Source organism: Trachypithecus francoisi, unplaced genomic scaffold (assembly GCF_009764315.1).
Source record: "Trachypithecus francoisi isolate TF-2019V2 unplaced genomic scaffold, Tfra_2.0 Lachesis_group19, whole genome shotgun sequence".
NCBI classification, from domain to species: Eukaryota; Metazoa; Chordata; class Mammalia; order Primates; family Cercopithecidae; genus Trachypithecus; species Trachypithecus francoisi.
Window position 1 is genome coordinate 13,300,610 of NW_022681464.1, and position 13,819 is coordinate 13,314,428.

Sequence of the window (13,819 nt, forward strand, 5' to 3'; positions counted from 1 at the left end):
AGCCCAAGGTTCCCCAGTGCTCTAGGGGACCTCAAAGCTAAGGCTCATTCCACCAAACATTTCCACCCCTTCCTCAAAGGAACCCTCAGCATTGCTCCTCCAGCTCAGCAGAGAGAATGAAAGCCTTTTGTGTGGCAGCCTAGCAACTATTTCCTGATTATTTTCTCTTCAGAAGTAAGATGCTAACCTGGAATAAATGACCCTGATAAGTGAAATATTTTTCTTGCCATATATGGGCCTCGCTGTTCCCCAGTAGTATACACACAGAGAATAACAAATCAAATCCTCATTTGTTTCTACTCTGGGGGTGATGGGAAAAGGATGCTGCCTTCCTGGGATTGTATAAATGTATAACTCTATTCAATTTACATTTCTAAAAGGAATCAGCCTAGCACACTTCTGTTTTCAGCCTGAATGTGAACAGGTTAGTTCCCAAAGGAACACTTACAAGAATCTTACAAACAACCCCTAAAGAAATTAGAATGTAAGTGCCATTTTTATGACAACTCTCAAGTCCCCATGATAAAATCTACAATGTCTCATATCTATTAAGGCAGTTTATTACCAGCCAGTTTCACTTACCTAGGTTCTTTAGATTTTTGAAGGACAACTTTCAGTCACTTTGCCAAAAATATTTTGTCTGAAGCAAAGACTTTTTTTCCCCACTCTGAGGACTGTGGTTACTTAGGAAAGTAATTCACCTGAACTTGAAATGTACTGAAAATAACCTTGCTTAATTTCACAAATCCTTTAAAAAGTTACTAAACATTCACTATAAGTCATGTAGCAGAGCAAGTGATCACTACAGATGTTCCATGTACTGAAATAAAATAATAGTCATGCCTTCAAATGTGTATAGTATTTTCAAAGCATTACTATTAATAATAGTAGCAGCCATATATTGAGTCCTGAACATTTTTAAGTGGTTACTTCATTTAATCATTACAGCTACTTTGATAAGTTATTGTCATTAGCTGCACCTTAGAACTGATGGAATTGGTCACACAGCTCATTCTCATAGACAAGCCCAGATTTTGAACTTAGTTCATCTTATTCCTAAATCCATGCTCTTCACCCTGGCCATGTGCAACCTTCTCACTTAAAAGACATCATTCCATCTGTTTCTTAGGATAAGCTAGTAAGAGTCATGTGAGAACAAATGATTGTCCCCATCTAACAGATAATTGCTCTATGCTGGTGATTCATGAGAGAAGAAAGACAAATGTCTGGGGCTCCTGACTCCAAGCCTGAGTTTTCTTCCCCAGAATGAACCAGCCACCTGAAATGTGGCTTGGGCTAGGTTGTGCTCCTCAAGCTCACTCTACAACCTGCTGCCAGTAAAACTCAGGCCAGAAACATTATGAGTTCTGCAGCTCAACATATTGAACACTTTACAGCTTTGAGTTATGAGATACAAAAGGGTGAACAAACAAGACCACATTTAATCACCCACACAGAAGGACATCATCTACACAATGGAGCCTAAAGGTAATGGGGTATTGGTAAATTGGCTTTCCAAGAAAAGAAGCCCTGATGTGTAGGGTTTACCAATTCCCATTGTGTAAATACTCCCACCATAGCTAACTTCAGGCTACCAAGGTGAGGTTACTAGACATGGAAAAAGAAAGAGGTATGTACAATTAGTTCTTGTAAACCAATGGAAACTGGCCCAGCACTCTACCGCCAAGGCCATTAGAAATCATCAGGACTTCTGAACCTTTCTCGTGAAAAAAGCATCTTGTTGAGTTGGCCATCTCCATTATCTTTACAAATGTAAATGTTCTGGGAAGGATGCAGTAGAGTTCCTATAATATTAGATTTAAGGCCACTGGTCTCCCTGGTGCTAGTTTCTTACAAACAAATGAAAAAGGTTGGAGGAAAACAGCACCATTAATGAGTAGGAGACATGGGACAGGTATGTTTTATTTGTCAGTAAATGAGTGATCAGACCCAAGAAGGAGACCCCAGGCATACAGGCAAAAAAAGACAGACTTGAGCATGAAAGAAAACATCCTTTTAAAAAGGGAAAATGCCTAATCGCAAGCAACCAGAACAAGATCTTGGCCTGTGCAGTAAGCCTGGGAGTCAAAGCGTCACCAGAGTCACGTTTCAAGTTGGCAGACTGAGGAAATCGAGCCAGGAGACCTGGGGATTTGTTATCTTGTAGATCAGCCAGGCAGCTTAAATTTTCTTTTTTAAAAAGTACTCTCTTATATTTCCCAGGCTAGCTAGGCCTTCTTGCAGGCATGAGAGCCCCTGACAGAGGCCAAGTGACAACTTCATCATCCCAAAAGGTACAGAAGATTCCCATAAAACAATCACCAGGGACATTCTTTTTAATCATGCAACTCCTTCCTAATTTCCTATCCCTCATCTGGTCCTGACGTTTTCCTCTCATGTAGCTTCTCCATGTCACCCCCATGCCATGGCCACCTCTAGGTGCACAGCAAGTGCACAGTGGATACAGGCTCATCCTATGAACTCTGCCACGTGCAGTTGTTTGGGCAGAAGGGCCAAAATCGAGGGGATCACACTGTGTCTCAGCAGCTCTTTGTTACTCTAATAGAAACTGTCACACATGTCCGTGTGAAAAGACCACCAAACAGGCTTTGATGAGCAACAAGGCTCTTTATTTCACCTGGGTGCAGGCGGACTGAGTCCAAAAAGAGAGTCGGCAAAGGGTGGTGGCATTATCTTTAGTTCTTATAGGTTTGGGATAGGCATACAAAGTACATTCTTAAGGGCGGGGAAGAATACTACAAAGTACCTTCTCAAGGACAGAGAAGAATATTACAAAGTACCCTTCTTAAGGGCAGGGGGAGAATATATGTATCAGTTAGGGTGGGGCAGGAACAAATCACAATGGTGGAATGTCATCAGTGAAGGCTATTTTCACTTCTGTTGTGGATCTTCAATTGCTTCAGGCCATTTGGATGTATATGTGCAGGTTACAGGGGATATGATGGCTTAGCTTGGGCTCAGAGGACTGACAGAAACTCTAGGCAAATAACCATGATTTGATGAGAGAAGATAGAGAAAAAGGAGAGGCCACAAGAGAAGAGAGTAAATGACTCAGTTTGCTTTTTTTCTTACATGTCTGACATGCAGCCTTTCCACCCTCTGGAGAACCCAAGACCCCATTCGTCAGTCCTCCTTCCCTAATTGCCTGGGCCTCTCCTTCCTAGAAGTTACTATTTCCAAAGGAGGGCCTAATACCATCACCTCCAGAGCAGATGGTCACTAATTGCCACAAGTAAACAAACATAGACTACAACAGATACATCTTGTAGCTTTGAATATAATTAATTTTCGAGAACACCAGGGGTACCCATCCCCAATTAGTGGAGCATGTGAAGCTGGGAGCAGAACTGAGGGAGCCATGCCAGGCAGGCCACGCAGGGGACCAGACTCCCATCCTGCAGGCCTCAGACCCAACAGGAAAAATTCAGGAAGCCACTTAACCTTGCTGCCTTTGTTTTCTCGTCTGTAAAACAGTGGGTAATAAAATCTTTCAGCTTCCTCGCTGGGTTTTATGTGAGTGAACTAATTAATGATTGTATAAAGTCTAATACAATGCAACATGTAATTGAAAAGTTTAATCATCGAGGTAATAGTCCAATAATAGTAGGTTGCAAAGTAGTGACAAATAGTGCTTTTAAAATGCAGCTATTACCATTTTGATATTTTCTCTCTGATCTGCATTTTCAAATTAGCAGCATATATAATTTCAGTTTTATTTCCATTTTTATGATATTGTTTAATTCCTACAAAGCTGCTTCCTCTATTGTTTTCACTGTGATGTTTCAGGCAAGCAGAGAATCGCTGTAGATTCCAGTAATAACTAGATGTTCTAATTAAAAGTTTTTATGCCCAGGAGTCCCAATGCCAAACTAGTTGGTCAAGAATCTGCCTACCGGCCGGGGGCGGTGGCTCAAGCCTGTAATCCCAGCACTTTGGGAGGCCGAGACGGGTGGATCACGAGGTCAGGAGATCGAGACCATCCTGGTCTACACGGTGAAACCCGGTCTCTACTAAAAAATACAAAAAACTAGCCGGGCGAGATGGCGGGCGCCTGTAGTCCCAGCTACTCGGGAGGCTGAGGCAGGAGAATGGCGGGAACCCGGGAGGCGGAGCTTGCAGTGAGCCAAGATTGCGCCACTGCATTCCAGCCCGGGCTACAGAGCGAGACTCCGTCTCAAAAAAAAAAAAAAAAAAAAAAAAAAGAATCTGCCTACCTCTTCCACGCTGGAGAACTGACTCTTTCATTTTCCAAATTAGATAAAAAGAAATCTTCACAGTCATAATTTCTTAGCCCTTCGACCTTGTTGCTATTCCTGTAAGTTCATGTTTTGCCTTTCCCAACTTCTACGCCTTTGCACAAGCTGTTTCCCCCACCCAAAATGCCCTATTGCCTCCTTCATAGAAATGTTTCTTTCTAGAGAATTCCTACTCCTTTTGCAAAAAGTAAGCTAAGCCTCCTTCTGTGACACTTTTCCCTGACACCTCTAAGAAAACCTAGGATTCTCTTATCTCTGCAATCCTTTTTACACCTACAGGTCCCTCCATTATTGAATTTTCACAGTGTATTGTTTTGGGTTGTTAACTATTTGTTCCCTCAGTAGATGCTAAGCAATTTAAGAACCAGAACTGTCTCTTGTAAATATCACCTCTTCCTTTCCCAGTACCATGAAGGGCAAAATGTAAGTGTTCAGTAAATTTTTTGGTAGTGATCAGTAAAGTATAAATTTATTAAGTGCATTATTAATTGTGGTCCTATGTCATTATATATTTTCTCATTTAGTAACTATTCTGTCATGTGTGCATCTGAAAAAAATGTGGTTTTAAGAAATATCCTCACATTTGACACAGTTAAGGACTGCCTCATACTCAAAACTTATAGCTTTATAAGAAAAGTTTTCTGTGAATTGGTGCCTGCCTATTTTTCTAACCTCAAAACCTATCACTGCCCTCAAGACAACACCTACTGCGATTGCACCAGACTCCCTGTAGCTTCCTGAATCATCCCCTCCACATCATGCCTCTGCCTGGGAGCCCCTGATTCTGGAATGGCCTTTCCACTCTGCTTGATAAGCTCCTACTCATCCTTCCATTTGGTTATCATCTCCTGTCTGTGGATGCCCTTGACATTTTATGCCCCACTTTACAAATGGGTGCTTTTATTCTTTATACTTCCCAGGGTCTTTACAAACCACCGCCTCGCTTATCTCAATATCCTAAGTGCATATGTATACACCTCCTCCCCTTCAAGCTGGGAGCTCCTTTCAGATAAGGACAGTGTTTGATTCTGACTTGAAAGAGCAGATCTTATTGCAAAGCTTGACACATAGTTAAAGCTCAATTAGTAGTTGTCAAATGAATGAATGAATTGGTAATAGCTCTCCCTATTATGCAGGCTGACTGAAGGAGATGAAAATTACAGTCCTTGTTGTTTACTCTTTAACTACAAGACATCAAATTTTGTATTTCTCTTAGTTTATTGTGAGATATATTGAAATAAATATCGAACATATTTTTACTAAATTTACATTACATTATTTTCCTAGGACAAAAATATGTCTGTGTACCACTCTTCCTTTATTTATTATGCCCCCAAACATCCCCCTATACAGTCTCACATTACCCTCTGTCTGCCCATGTTTTAGACTCATTCCCCAGACTGTCTTAAGAGTTATTTCTTGCCTGCACAGCTCCATCCTACAAGAGGAAATTTCCCAACCACACATGAAAGCTGTCTATCTTATTTGTGGCTGAGAGAGCTTGAAGGAGAGTAAGTGGTTGTGAATATTCAAGAGTAAACTCAGTACATGTTAAAGTTTACAGAATCCTAAAGATTGAGAAGAGATTAATGGCTTGGATAGGAATTAAAAATCTACCATTTTACCATACTTTTCTAATCCCTACAATTTTGGGGAAAATCATTTTTGCACCAAGAACTACAGACTAATAACTTTTTCTATTTATTTTACTGAAGCATTTTATATGCAGCTCAGAAATGACTGCTCATTAAAACTAAGTGCAAGCATTGATGATAAAATATTCTAGAATTTTTACATAGAAAACCAGAAACTGAAAGCATTCCTTTACATATGGTAAAGAAAAATGTGCAATCTTCATTTTCAAGGCTGAAGAGCATTTGAAACATATATATTTACATATATACATAAACATATATACAGATACATTACACATATTTATTTTTGAATCAAGATGTCTATTACCATCATCATCATCATCATCTCATCATTATTATCATTATCATTATCATCAACTAGCACTTACCGAGCACCATCAATTAATTGTTCACTGGACTAAATGGCATTTCCCTTGCCAGAGACCGATAGACTTGAATAAAGATTTGTGAATTCTCTGAAGGAAGGGCCAAGGGGCACTTCTTGAATAAATATCTAAGGTGTTGTTATCACCATAATCTAGAGACTCTCAGCCAAATATCCACAGGGAAAATTAGAGTCAAACTCCTTTGATATCTTGTAAAAGATAAAAATCCTTGCTATATCACTGAAAAAAAACACAGCCTATCACTTATTAATAAACACCTCAGAAGATCATCTAAGAGGGTCAAGCCGTAGACTTCTTCTTCTGCCTTGTAGCACTTCTCATGTCTATGTTAAACAGGCTGTGGAACCCTCATTTTCTAAGGAATACCATTTTCTCCCCGATGGTAAAAACACTTACACTGGATCCACTGAGACACGCCTGAAGCAGTTCACAGAGGCTGAGCTGATTGTGCTATTGTATACTTTGGTGGCTGGTTCTTTTAGGAGAGAAAGCTCATAATCACTTCACAATAGTTTTACCCCATGGGATTTTTATCTAACTTATTTCCAGATCAAGGGAATTTTCTTAAGCTAGACTGCAGAACCTTGTAGTGGAGAAGAGAACCACTGCTTATAGTTATTTTCCTTGTTTTTTGTTTTTGTTTTTTGAAACAAAGTAACTTTTAGAAGCGGAAACTGTAAAGTTAAAGACAGTCCTTTTTCAACTCTGATTTGCTTGTTCCATATTCTCTTGCTACTGAGCTAATTCTTTCTTTTTCTCCTTTATCGTTCTTCCTACCTCCATACTTCTCAAATAATACTCGTAGTGAAGATGCTCATATCACTCGATTACAGCTTTCTGTGAATGTAGCTCACAGTTATCTCTGTAAAAGGATTGTTTAAGTCTCCTTTTAAACATCATCCTGGCATGCTTAGAATTCTGCTAAAAATATTTCATACAGCAGTGAATGAATAAGAACAAACTCTTTTGCAATCAAAATTAGGTTTCTGACTTTTCTACCTAATTTAGTTCTGCTTAGAGCAAGTAGCAATTTTTTGGCCAGGGATGGTGGTTCATGCCTGTAATCTCAGCACTTTGGAAGGCTGAGGCAGGAAGATCATCTGAGGTCAGGAGTCCAAGACCAGCCTGGCCAACATGGCAAAACCCCATCTCTACTAAAAATACAAAAATTAGGCAGGTGTGGTGGAGCATGCCTGTCATTCTAGCTATTTGGGAGGCTGAGGCAGGGGAATCACTTGAACCTGGGAGGTGGGGGTTGCTGTGAGCTGAGATCATGCCACTGCACTCCAGCCTGGGCGACAGAGTGAGACACCGTCTCCAAACAACAACAACAACACAACAACAACAAAGTGTCTTTATCACTACTAGTCACCTGGAGTGCATTAGTCATGCTGTTCTCTTCTTCCTACCCTTTTGTAAGGAAGTCATTCCACCTGTTGCAGAAACAGGCTAACCTATGCTCAACCCTCCTGCTTAGAGGGTGTGGATGGTCTTGAACTCTAATTCTTCCAAATAAGGTTGTGTTGGTGGCTGTTCATGAGACTAAAACACAAGCATGCTGAAATGTTCCAGATGCCTTCTATCCAATATTTTATTTGTAACCTGCATAAGAGATGTAAATAAAACTGACTTTTATCTTGATTCAGTCACTCCTCAGTTAATCACAAATGCACAGTTTAACATGAAATTCAATTTATACTTCTGACTTATCACTGCACAGTGTTAGATTATGTTAAAGAAATTTGATTCAGTCTTAACAAGTGCCTCAATGCGTGTTTTTTAAAAAAATTAGTGGTTTCTCTCATAAAACTTTAAACAAAAACTGAAGCATATAAAGTTATGGGATATATTTAATTATGTGGTTCTTGAAACAGGCTATGAATATTGTTCCCCATGGAAACATTCATAAATATTAGATATTTGAAGTTTTAGTGGAATAAGTGTGTGGCTACCCTTGCTGAGTACTTATATAAAAAGAATATTGATTTGGATTATGAAACCAGTAACTTAAAATCATAAGAGTGTTGGCATTGGAAGGAAGGAGACCTTAGAGATACTGCTGCTAGTATATTAGAACCTGTCTGAAGCATTCTTTCAATAAATTTGAAGGAATTCTACATCAGTCCTATGGGCACTTAAGTTAATGGAATAAAGATTCTTATTTTTTGGTACAACATTTAATTTTCCTAGGGGTAATATTTTAGGCTAGTCATTGGCATTAAGACTTTAATTTGCAATTCTTTAAGCACAGACTCATTATTACACATTACACATATGATAATAATGTGAATTACAGCCTTCAGAAATGATGTTTACATCATTGTACCTTTTTTTCTCACTGCCATTCCTTCATCAACAAGTATTTATTAAGCACCTACTGTGTACCAGCCATTATTTTGGGTGCTGCAGATCACAGTTATGAACTTTGTAGGCAAGAGTTCCGTTTGCAGAGCTTACGCTTTTTCAAGGGAGCCATATTACTATAAGCAAACAAAAAAATGAATGAATGAAGAATAAGGAAGAAAATAAGACAGTGGAATGTGATAGAAAATGTATGGCACTTTTATAGACAGTCTTTTGAGAGCATGAAAGACAACAAAAAATACCTATGCAAAGCTATGAAAGAAGATTATGGCAGATGGAGAGATCAACCAGTACAATGGCTCTGAGAATAATGTGTGTAGGAAGCAGAAAGAGGATAGGCATTTGTGAGTGAGTCAGTCCTCCTCTTCCCAGCATTTCTTTCACCTTTTCCCACTGTACTGCATCTGTTCAGGCCTATTCCCTTGGACTTTGCTCTATTCTCATCAATCTTATGGTCTTCCTGCTTTCAAGCTCTATTCATTCCTTATTGATACTCACAATGTCTTTCTGTGTCAGAGTTCTATTTCCCTTGTCCTGAACAAAGACTGCTTGTAGAGTAAACCAAAACCCTCAGGCTTATCTCCCGTAGCCTCCATTATCTGACTCCAACTCCTAATGCTTCCACTCATATGTCCTCTACTGCAAATGTACAGTGCTATTTCTCACCCTAATGTGTTTGTTCAGATCTTTCTCAAATAGCCACCTTGCATATCTCCTTCCTAATTCTGTTTATATGTTCAAATCCTGCCTATACTTTAAACTATATACTCAAGACACTAAGATCTAACACTAAACTTTACCTTAAAATCTTCTCTGTTTATTATAGCCTGAAATATCTCCATTTCCTTTCAAAGTCTATGGCAATTCCTATCTGTATAATTTATTTGTTCATTAATTAAATTCTGCTTTGTAATACCTTTTCTTTTAACAATTAATATTATTTACTTTTGATCCTTATTTATCTGTTTACATGGTTGTTTTTGCTCTCTCCAACTAATTGTGACTATTTTGAGAGAAAAACCATGTTTCATGTTCCTTCCATTATCTTAGCCAAGCCCAATGCTAGGGACATTATTGGTGCTCAATAACTGCTTATGATTTAAGTTCAGCTGAACATAACTCTGTCTGACTGAATACATGGAGGAATGATTTTGATGCACTTGCCTCTAATCTGGCAGTTCCCTTCTTCCACGCTCATATAAAAGGAATGAGTTGTTATGGTACATACTATACTAAAATAGAAAGTCTCTTCAATTCTTGCTCCAAGCCCCTTTCCCAGCAATATTTGTGAAATGTACATTAGCTCTCAACTCTATTGACTCAGAAACAGAAAATCTCAGGAGGTAACACAAGACAGGTAAATTAATGATTTGTGAGTGATGAATGGAATGGCACTGAAATAGATGAGAGACCCCAAGGAAAGCTGTCTAGCCAACATGGAATGGGAGTAGCAAAGAAACAAATCCATTTAAATAAGTGCCATACCTCCTATAAAATCCTACGAAACCCAGAACAACCAACACTGCAAACTACTTGCTGAGGGTATAATTTTCCTAAAAAAAGAAAAGAAAGAAAATTTTATGCACTAAAGGATAATATGTGGGATCTTTTATTTTTGACTATGGATATAATTTAGTGTAATCACTTATTTTAAAATGAGGAAATTGCACCCAGACTGGGAGAATCACTTGCAGAGATGACCCTGGTATGGAGACACTGCTCCCTATATCATTGCCGCCTGCGGGAGAGAGGGGCTATTTCTAGTGCAAAGTGGCAGTGGCAGGGACTGGTTTCAATTGTCAGCCTCTTTGCTGTAACCGGAATTTTCTCATGAGTACCCTCTCTCCAGGTCATGAAGAGGCCTGAATCCGCTCACTCCCAGTTCCTCCTTGGCCAATGGAAGGACTAAGTTGAGGAATCAGCAGGCTGTCTCAACCTACCACCTCATACTCCCACATACTCCCAGCACTCTTGTTCACATCCTGCCTCTTCTCTCAACTCCACATTGCTTGGTTCTTTCTCTTTGTTTTTTGTTTTTTGAGATGGAGTCTTGCTCTGTCACCCAGGCTGGAGTGCAGTGGCACGATCTTGGCTCACTGCAACCTCTGTCTTCCAGGTTCAACTGATTCTCCTGCCTTAGCCTCCTGAGTAGCTGGGATTACACACACCCACCACCATGCCCAGCTAATTATTATTTTTTTTTTTAGTAGAGGCAGGGTTTCACCATGTTGACCAGGCTGGTCTTGAACTTCTGACCTCAGGTGGTCCTCCTGCCTCAGCCTTTGCCTTCCAAAGTGCTGGAATTACAGGGATGAGCTACCATACCTAGCTGGCTCTTCCTCTTTCCAGGGATACTCGTCTTCATCTCTTTTTAACCACAAGCATTTCCCTGAAGGCACCTGGATCTTCTCTTCCATTGTAAACCTCTTTATCTTCAACTGTTTCCTGAATTGTTTTGCCTCTTCCAGTCCTTAAAAGATATCTGGAAGTGCCTGAAGGATAAAAATTGTAATAAACGTGTCTCAAATGAATGTTTCTTTTTCTCCTTCATTTTCCTTGCCTTTAGGTCAAAGAAGTGGTCATCATTCTCATTACCCTCTCTCTAGTGATTTTTCCAGGATATTTCTATTTAGACCTTAGTAAGAAAAATAACAAAGAAAAAAACTCTTGCAGCTCTTTTTCCCTAATCATATAATTTGAATACCTCCTCATCATTAATATCTATCATACGCCTGGTCATTCATCCTTCTTCTTTGCTTCCTTTAGCTTAGAGCATACCACCCTTTGGCCCAGCTCCATTTCTGTCTTCACGCTAGGTGCCCTCAGTACCCCTTGTTTTAAGCCACTGAACAACTGGTAACTTCCTCACTGTGTTTTTATCACCAATGCCTCCCCCACCCTATTTCTGCCATCCACTCACTGCCCTCACCCTAGACTTTGCTACTACCCAGTGTTATTTTACTTCTGAAACATTTCATTTACATTCAGTTCTCAAATAATTTAATTGCCCAACAATAGGAAATGGCTAAATTATTGTCATTGCATAATACAGGATATCATGCAATTATTTATACAAATGAGGTAGATAAAAATATACTGATATGAAAGTTTACAAAAACATACTGTTAAATGAAAAAGGTCAATTAACGATGTACCTTAATGGACTTTTATCAGAATATTACAATCCATTTTTGTGCAAATAAAATATTTACAGCTGTGTGTATGTATAAATGTGTAGAAATTTTCCAAAAGGATAAACTGCTGAGAGTGATTTCTTTGGGAAAAAGGTTAATATAATGAGGACAATAAGGAGACATTTTAATGTTTCATCCTTTGTAGTTCTGTATGACCTGAATTGCTTTCAATAAGAATGTATGTATACATTATTTGTAGAAATTTTAAATGCATATATATGAAAAAAACTCTTTACCACAATATTTATCTTTCTTATACTCTGTTACTCTCTTTACTTGTATCTTGACATTATTGAGAATTTCTGGGATTTGACACTTTTTTTTTATTGCCTCATGTCTTTCTTTCTTTGGCTCTCTTAGCTACCATTTTCTGATCACTGCAACAATCTTACCATAATTTTTAAATTTTTGCCCCAGTTTTCCTTTATTACATCTACCCAGTATTATTCCACCTCAAGGTAGAGTCAACTGTCCACTTTATCTATATTCAAGTTTGTACCACCACATTTCTCTGGTTTTCTTCCTACACAGACGCCTCCTCTAAATCCATTACAGGTTATGTTTCTCTTCCTCTGCCTATAATGTTAGGGTTTCTCAGGGTTTTGCATGAAGACCTCTTCTTTCCTCATTCTTCATGCTCTTCATAGTAGATTTAATTTACTTTTGAGGCTTTTAAAAAACCCTAAAAACTAAAGCTTAGTAATAATTCCTAGTCTTTACTTCATCCATGCCTTTCTACTTTGTTCCAAATGCATATGTCAAGGTGACAGCTCGTGATTCTCATGAGTACCTCAAACTCAGTATGTTCAAGATCACATCCTTCTTTCTTTACTTGGATACTTGTTATTACTATCTCGATGAATGACTCCATGATGCCATAACCTGTGTTTTAGATGTGAATTATTATTATTCTCTGGTCTTTATATTCATTCATTCACCTAGTCTACTAATTCTACCCCCTAAATAACTATCAAAATTCTTGTTTCAAGCCATCATCATCACCTGCCTAGATTTTGCAATGGCCTCTTGTGTAGTCTAATTTCTGCTTGTTTCCCTCTAGTTCATTTCTCATAAAGCCTAACAGAACTTCCTGAGATGCAAATCTGATCATGTCACTTCTCTGATGAAAATGATTTAATGATTGCCCCAACAAAAACAAGTTCAAATTCTTTATAGGACTAACAACAACCTTCACAAGGTACTACTGGCTATCTCTTCAGTTCATGTTATTTGATTCACTCTTTACCATCCATGATGAATCCATAATGAGCTCCTTCAAAATCTTGTGTTTTCTTTTCCACCTCCACGGTTTTAGCAACTCTGGTCTTCTCCCTGGTCTGCTCTTCCACCACTCTGCAATGAACAAATTTCTATGCTCCATTCTAATATCAAATTAGAGGCAATTTCTCCCTCTGGATCCCAGAGGACATTTATATATTATTTTACCATGATTTTTGTCACTCTCTATTTTCACTGATTTATTTGTCTGCTTCCTCTACTGAAGTATGAGCAAATCCCTGGAGAGTCCGGACAAGGTAATTTATTATAATATACATGGTTTGATACATGGTGGGAATATGGTATCATGCAAATATCAATGACTCTGGAAGATATTGCTGCAACTGCATTCTCTACCTTAATCTCAATGCCCATGACTTATACTGTCTACTGAACTTTCCCACCTCAGTAATATAAGTTTATGTAACTTCATGTGATAAGATTTTAACACATCTAAAATACATACTCCTTATGACCCAACCTTTTCAAATAACCTGCTCTGCCTCCCAAAATCCATTTTTTTGGTGAATTTCACCAACATCCTCCCGACGCCACCCTTCTCATGGGCCCGTCAGCCTTCATCTTGTTCTTCTCAGGTCCAGGTTGGTCTATTTTTTTTCTATTGAGAATTTCAGTAATGCATCCTTTTTTCTTCTCTCTGTATT

The 13,819-nt window shown here is 38.8% G+C and overlaps 1 long non-coding RNA gene across 1 annotated transcript in view; it reads right to left on the bottom strand.

Moving 5' to 3' along the window:
• The window catches only part of LOC117063841, a 51,681-nt gene extending 40,507 nt beyond the window's left edge, over positions 1 to 11,174 (bottom strand). Inside the window, exons 1-2 of the long non-coding RNA XR_004429115.1 lie at positions 11,008 to 11,174; positions 10,168 to 10,235 (exon numbers count right to left, since the gene is read on the bottom strand). This is a non-coding gene — a long non-coding RNA (uncharacterized LOC117063841). The remainder of the gene's footprint in view (positions 1 to 10,167; positions 10,236 to 11,007) is intronic.
• Between the last annotated feature and the right edge of the window lie 2,645 nt (positions 11,175 to 13,819).